The sequence below is a fragment of the Chionomys nivalis genome, chromosome 3 (genome assembly GCF_950005125.1).
Source record: "Chionomys nivalis chromosome 3, mChiNiv1.1, whole genome shotgun sequence".
Classification (NCBI taxonomy): domain Eukaryota; kingdom Metazoa; phylum Chordata; class Mammalia; order Rodentia; family Cricetidae; genus Chionomys; species Chionomys nivalis.
Window position 1 is genome coordinate 63,158,615 of NC_080088.1, and position 7,739 is coordinate 63,166,353.

General features: G+C 51.3%; 1 protein-coding gene across 2 annotated transcripts in view; it reads right to left on the reverse strand.

Moving 5' to 3' along the window:
- Window positions 1–7,496, reverse strand: part of Bdh1 (3-hydroxybutyrate dehydrogenase 1) — a 33,783-nt gene extending 26,287 nt beyond the window's left edge. Inside the window, exon 1 of one of the 2 annotated variants that reach the window (XM_057765207.1) lies at window positions 7,209–7,496. The gene's annotated coding sequence lies outside the window, so the exon portion shown is untranslated. Of the gene's footprint in view, window positions 1–5,788; window positions 6,119–7,208 lie in introns of those variants that run through there. The other variant, XM_057765208.1, reaches the window with a different exon arrangement.
- Window positions 7,497–7,739: the final 243 nt, after the last annotated feature.

Below are 7,739 nucleotides of genomic sequence, written 5' to 3' on the forward strand. Positions count from 1 at the left end.
GTTAGCGCCTGCTCTGGCTAAAGGGCTAGGAGGGGATAGTGACAGCTTCTCACCAAAGGAGGAGAGGCTGGGAGGATCCACATGTCTGGAGCCCAGGTGATCAGACTGGGATGCGGATGTCTTTTTTCCTGGCCTCTCCTTTGTGAAATGGGCTGTAGCTTGCCACATCTTGTTAATAATAAGATCCCAGCAGGGAGAAATCTCTCCCTAGCCCACCCCAAACGCAACAGACGGTCAGCCATGAGGCCAGTACATCAGTCAATTTTCTATGACAATTAATAAAGTACCTGATACCGAGTAACCTTATAAAGCCAACAGGTTCATTTTTGACCCACATTTTTATTCCAAACTTAAAGGTGTACATCTAGTTACTGACTTCAGCTGGCAGAGTCCCAGGTTGTTACGATACATCAAGACATCATAAGTCAGTAGTCAGTAGCATGAACTAACTACACATCTTCTGTCCTTCCTTCCTTCCTTCCTTCCTTCCTTCCTTCCTTCCTTCCTTCCTTCCTTCCTTCCTTCCTTCCTCCTTTCTTCCTTTTGAGACAAGGTATCACTATGTAGCCTTGGCTGGCCTCAAACTCATAAAGATCTGCCTGCCTCTATGAATGCTGGGGTTAAAGGCACGTACCACCACACTTGGCACACAGACCTTTTATAGAGCCATCAAAATTCAACAAGGGAGCTCCACCTTGATGGCATTAGCTAATCTGGATCAGCTCCCAAAGGCCCTTTCTCTGAGGGCAAAAAAAAATAGTTCACTTAAGATCTGGAGAGGTGGCTCAGGGGTTAAGACCACTGGCTGCTCTTTCAGAGGACCCAGGTTCAATTCCCAATACTCACATGGCAACTCTCAATTATCTCTAACTCCAGTTCTAAAGAATCCCACTCCCTCTTCTGACCTCTTCTGGTGCCAGAAATGCATGTGGTACAGAGGTATGCAGGCAGGCAGACTCCCATACACATAAAGTAAAAAGGAAAAGGAAGAAAGCAAAAAAGTTTACTAATTTCCATAGTGAATAAGGACAGCCGGTTAAATTTCTACCCTTCAAACTTTACAATTCGAATTAAGGCTCAGACCATATCTAGATCATGGGAGCCTTATGCTAGTCAACAGGCCTGCCTAGACAATGCTCAGGGGGCAGGCAGAGGTGCTTAGCTGCTGAATTCCCAGGCAGGCAGACAGGGCCCCTTTGATTTGTGTTACTACTGACCTTGAACTTGACGGTGGTTCTTCTGTACTCTCCTTTCTACAAGTCACTCCCATTCTGAGAGCTTCCGGCTAGAAAGATCTTTCTAACAGCCGGAGGCAAATCCTGCTTTGGCCTCACCTACGCCTGCTCTGCTGGCCTCTAACTGCCTTTCTACACAACCCAGTTTGCTCACTTTCCAACTTTGTCTCTTACAAGTCTGGGGAGGCGGCTCTCTCCAGTCTCAGAGCACTTGCTTGGCCATTGCCCTCCCTCTTCCTGGGTGGCTGAGGCTGGGAGGACTAGTCTGTCCCTTCAGTCTTTTGAGTGGAGCAAGCAGCCTTGGCTTCACATGGAGCTCTGCCTATCTTTACACAACAAAAAAAAAGTGTTTAGTAATTGGGGACAATTAGAGCTGGTCCCCGGGAGATGTCACTCTCCGGGGCTGGATGAGTTACCCTAAGAGCAGGCTGTCTGGAGCAACCCATCTGCTACGTTCTGCCACGTTCAAACCAGCTCCCACCTCTCCCCGCCTCTGTTGTGCTATAAACAGCATGGCGTCCTCACCAGAAGTTGAGCATCAGCCCTGTGCTTTGGACTTCTCAGAAGCACAGGCGAACTGAACCTCTTGTTTTGAAAAGTATCATTCTCAGGTATTCTGTTAGAACCACAGAACCATGCAAAGTCATCTCCCGTCTTTAGAGAGCTCCCGAGCAATACACAGCATGACCCTGTAGGCCCATTGTCTTTAATGCCTGAGCTACCCTGCTTATTAACTTAACCTCTCTCTATGAGACAAAACCTCATGAGACCAGAGGACCTGCCCATCCTCTTGGCCATTTTCAGTAACCATCAGTGCCCAGGACAATCAGAGGAGGCACTAAGCACACCTCTGTTGAGTCTGAAAGGAGGTTAACCAAGGAGTAACCTTCCTTCTGGGTAGGAAGGCACCATGCGGTTCATACTGAAGTCCCTGTGGCAGGTCCCTGCAGGCGGCAGCAGAACAGAGCCCAACTTGGCCCCTGTGGAAGACCCAAGCCAGAAACTTCATTCTCTACAGGAAGCCATGTGCTGAAGAGCTGGATGAACACTCGCATCTCCACCTCGTCCCACCACAACCGAAGCCTGCTCACTGCTCCTGGCTGAACACACGCATCTCCACCTCCTCCCACCACAACCGAGGCCTGCTCACTGCTCCTGGGTGACTTCAAATGCTCGTCTGCAATTAAAGACCTTCTCCAGCCCTTGGCTCAATGCCTGCACAAGAAAAATGTCTCAGTGGAGTCTCCAAATAGAGGTTGCTTTCAACTTAGTTTTCCTTAGAGTCAGCAAAATGGGAAGTGTTATAGTCAAAATAGCTTAAAGCACATAAAAACTCAGGCCTTTGAATTATGCCCATTTACAATACGGTCTCTCATATACAGAGTGGTAGGCGGGGCCTCATACTAAGCAAGTGCTTTGCGGCTGAACTACACCCCCAGCCTGGCCTAGGTTTATGGCACACAGAGCTATCATGGCATACCTGAGGACTTTCCCCCAGTTGCTGTTGCTGTCTTAATGCCACTGGGTGGATTTCACTCTCTGTAAAAGAACAGGAAGTTCTTTGCCTTCAGGTTTGGGAACAGAAATGGTGACAGGAAGCAGGTGGTTCCAGAAAAAAGAAGGTCTCGTAAGGGCTGGGGGCTCTGTTGGCCTTGAAACTCAAGCACCGCTGTAAAAGGGCACAAGGGTCGGACTTGGAGAGACCAAATCCATAGGACGTTGTCACAAAATAAAGAGGCTAGCAAAACTCCTCTCATGAGCCGGGTGGTAGTGGCGCACGCCTTTAATCCCAGCACTTGGGAGGCAGAGGCAGGCGAATCTCTGTTAGTTCAAGGGCAGCCTGGTCTACAAGAGCTAGTTTAGTTCCAGGACAGGAACCAAAAAGCTACGGAGAAACCCTGTCTCGAAAATAAAAAAAAAAAAAAAAAATTAAAAAAAAAAACCCTCCTCTCATGAGCACCCCCTCAGATTTCAATGCATAATCTCTGGGAAACCCAAGATGAACCCCATTTCTCCTCCCATCAAAGCAGTCCAAATCAGGAGCTTGGTATGGTAGCGTCTATAATCCCAGCACTCGGGAGGCAGAGGCAGAGGCAGGCAGATCTCTGTGACTTTGAGGCCAGCCTGGTCAACGGAGCAAGTTCCAGGACAGCCAGGGCTATACAGAGAAATCCTGTTTTGAAAAACCAAAAAATAAAAAAGCAAAAGCCTTTGTTCAAAGAGATGCCCACCAGTCCTTTGAGAGAGTCTGGACAGGAAGCCTCAAAGGGTTACACAGGAACATTAGATGGTATCCACACATTCTCACCAGACTCCAGCACAATTGCAGACACAACACACAACAAATCTCAACAGAGTCAATAAAGCCAAGGATTTAGCTGCACAGCCCAGTTCTGCAGAGACACACCTAACACGGGCAACTCAATCTGCCCAGGAGACTGTGGTCACAGATGAATCCCTGAAAGGTAGTCACTGCAGTGTGTCTATTCTGTCAAGACCCTCTTCTCCCACTTGGTCCAGCCCACAGGACTCTGCCTCCACAGGGGGATGACCTGTCCCCTGACCCTGGATGACTTAGATGAGCCCTATGAAAGGATGAAAATCAGCCTCTATGAGCTGGACACCTAACACCTGCTGAGGGTAGGTAGTCAAAGGTGGATCCTACAGAACACTATCATTAATTTATCTGCCTTACGTTCAGACAGTGCTTCATTGTTGACCTTATAATGACAAGGTGACACTTGCCTCCCGTACCCCATCACTCATCTGTGTTTTCCCAAGAGAAGACGCTACCAGAGATGTCAAAATCACTATAAACTACAATAGCCAGACTAAGAGAACATTCTATGCCCAGGAGACCAGGGCTTGCTTGTCAAGGGCAAGATCACTGATGCTATCCGGGGCTCCAGCCTGGTCTGCTCTTACCATAAGGCGAGCTTTCATAGCTGTGTTATTCACTTGCTGTCAACACACTAAGGTTTATTTCCAGCTCAGCCTTTGCCCCAAACTCCAGGCTTAGGTATACAACTGTCCCTTTGAAGGTTTGATTGGGTATGCCAGGTCTAATTTGTCCCAAGTGTGCCTGTGTTCTGATTTCCTGCACATTCCACAGCCCAGCTGTTGGCAAATCTTACTGATATCCCCTCCACGAGCTAGTTAGGACCCTCTGCTAGGATCCACCACCATCTAAGCCTTCGTCCCTCCTCGCCTGCATTACTGCAACCGCTTCCCAAGTAGGCTCTTTGAGGTCCCCATGCAGGGTGCTCAGTCCTGCAAAACAGACATCATACCACTTCACTCTTGCATCTCATTCCCCTAACAATTAAAGCCCAAATTGGTACAGACTGCCCAAAACCCTACTTGACCTTGGCCCCATCGTCCTTTTGACCTCATCTCTGTCCACTGGGTCTCTGTCATGGTGGCCTTCTTGCTGTCACTAGAACATCTCTGGCGCACTGCAGCTTCAGGGTCATGCCTTCCTTGTCCCTCTGCCTGGAGACGCTTCATAAAACAGTTACATCTACAGAGCTCCATCACCTCAGTCCTTCACACCCCAGCCTGGTAATTTCTCTGTCCTCTGCCTGCTTCCTTTTTGGCTTTCCTTCTTGGTCCCTTGCTACAACCTTTCTATCTTATCTGCATTATACACATTCTTTCTATCTTATCTGCATTATACACATTCTTTCTATCTTATCTGCATCTTCGAGACCCAAAGCTGAGTGAATTAAGGGGGTTTTAAGCCAGGCGTGGTGGTCCATGCCTTTAATCCTAGAACTCAGGAGGGATACCAGTCCTTTTCTGTCGCTTTGTTCTGCAAACCACATAGTTTAACCAGGGCCATCTGGCTGACCACTGCATTGGAACTGTCCACCGGAGCCTAGTGGGGTCTTCAGCGAGTATTCAGTTTTAGCCCATGACTCTCCCTCTCCCTAAGTCAATAGTAAATATTTCAGTCGTGAGGGGTGGGGGCCCCTGAGCCCCTCCTCCATCCACGCCTGACCTTGGAGGAGCTGATTTTGTAGTCCACCTGTGAAGGCATGCATAGCATCTGGGTTCTTACCAGTGCTCACTAAATCATTTGCTATACCATCTCTCTGCATTCCTGTGCCTCCCTCATCCTATACCAAATCGGATCTGCTTCACACCTAACGGGTACAAATAAAACCTCCTCCAAGCTACCTTTCTTAATTGCCTATAGCAAAAATCAGTCTCCCAACAGCTACGCAGGAAGTTGAGGCAGGGTGGGGGTGGGGTCAAGACCTTACTGGACTATATGAAGTCTTAGGTCAGCCAGGTAACTGAGTGGAACATTATCTGAAAATAATAGAAATCAAGTTAAATATATAGCTCAATGGTAAACACCTATCATACATGAAGCCTTGGCTTCAACCCTCTTCACAAGAAAAAAAAGAAAACACCAAACAAACAATAAAACCTCTCTCTCTTTCCCCAGTCTCCCTCCGGACTTCTGTAATTGCAATCACCGAGTGGGGTATACTGGAGATATTTCTGTTTCCAACTACTCACAAGCCCTAGCTAACCATCGGTCCCACCTGCACTGTGAACACACCACGAACAGGACTCAGATGGTGAATCACTGACTTCTAGGTTTCCTCTCGAGATGCGTTGTTCAGAAAGGATGAAAGATACATAAATGTCTCCGTTCAGCTGCTTGGCCTGCTAGGGTGTTTATGTTCCGTGCTTCAGGGCGAATATGATGTCGAAAGAAAGGCGTCTGCTGCGTCACAAAGGACCCTGGCAAGAGGAAGCCTCTGCAACTCTTCCAAGTGGGAACCTCTGGGCTGGACAGTGACTCTGCACCTACTGACTTATGGGCCGACTTTGGCTCACTGGCTGGAAAAACACGCGATGGGTATTATGCCGCCTCCTCCTGGAATGGGCAGCCACAGGGAGAGGGAAAATGACGTTGGGGCCCCACCCAGATGCACGAACCCACGGGATCTCGGCGCCCTCCCACACGCAAGGGGTAGGGTGGAGTCGCACAGGCGCCTCCTCCTCCACGCCGCGCCCCCGACGTGGCTGTGGACCTCACAGCCAATCCCAGAGCCACGGTCCCTTCCAGCCGGCACGAGGGCGGGGACCAAGGGGGCTCGGCCAAAGCCGCGCTCCTATTGGCTGAGGCGGCACCACCTAGACAAAGCCACACTGTCCTCCAGACGCAGCGCTGGGGTGGCTTCGGGCCTGGTCCTGCCAGGGTCCCCGTAGCTCTGCCATCCCTAACCGACCCCCACGGTGCCGCCACCTTGCCTGGACCTTTTCCTCCCCCAGCACCGAGGTCAATCCAGTCTCCACTAACCCCGACTCCGTTCACTCTCAAGCGGCTGGACCTGAGGCCTCACCGCTGGCCAGCATCCTTTCTGGGCGCAGCACGCACGGAGGAGGAGCTGCCAAAACCCCGAGAACAGAGCCTAGTGGAGGTCATGGAAGGAGGGGGGTGAACGTAGGGCAAGGTCGGGAGAAGGGTCGGGACCGCGCAGAGCCAACAGCCGAGGCTAGAAGATTGGATGAAAGGCTTTGATTCATTCTCGGCCTTGGGCTACGAAGTGACCTTGGGCCAGTTCCTTCCATTCCTGGGGTCTCAGTTCCCGTCTGTGAAATTGCGCGGGCAGTGAACAATGAGTGCCAAGGGTTTCACCTAGGGGCCACGAGACCGCGTGATCAACCCCGGGCCTCCAGTGGCGAAAATAAAGCACCTTGTTCCTGGAGGCGCGCACGGAGGAAGCGGGAAGCAGCTAGAGTGTGGCGGGTGCAGACGACCGGGAAACGAGACAGGGAGATCGATCGATCCATCTCTGGTTCCTCTTTGGCCGCAGAGCTGCCTAGAGGACACTACGTCCCTTCCCCACCCGCATTCCAAGAACCCTTCACAGTCGCCACGCCAGGCCAACCCAAACCGGGCAGATGGTGCTGGCGTGCATGCTCCAGTGACGGCGACGAAGACCCTCCTCTTACCCCCAAAGCGACCCGGTAGGGGGCTCCAAGACGAGGGCTGGGCTGGTGTGCAGTCTCAACCTGGAGCTGTGCAGGTGCTCGCGCTTCTGGCTTGGAGTTGGCGCCCTGCCCCTGTTTCCCAAGATACTCTACCAAACCCCCTAAAACCGGCCTTCAGCCTCCGACACCCGGATGTGCCTTACACACTCTGGTGCTTGCGTTAGGGCTGCGCCGGGCGGGGCCCGACGGCTGACAGCGCGGAGGCGGGGAGAGCTTGGGCGCAGCCTCCTTAGCCCTCCTCATCCCGGCCTGGCTCTGCTCCAGTAGAGGGTGCCCCTAGTCTCTAGGCACCCCGGAGATAACTAGTTCATCCCAATATAAGCCTGGTACAGATCCCTGCTGCCATCTGATCTTTCCTTCCTGGACCCTCGATGGAGCAGGAAGGCAAAAGGTGAGAGAAAGCGTCAGCTCTCTCCCCGCGCCCCCAAACCAGGGGAGAAAGTGCCTCTCCAGGAAGTGAAGAAAACCCGCGAAGGACAAGACTTCTTCCAG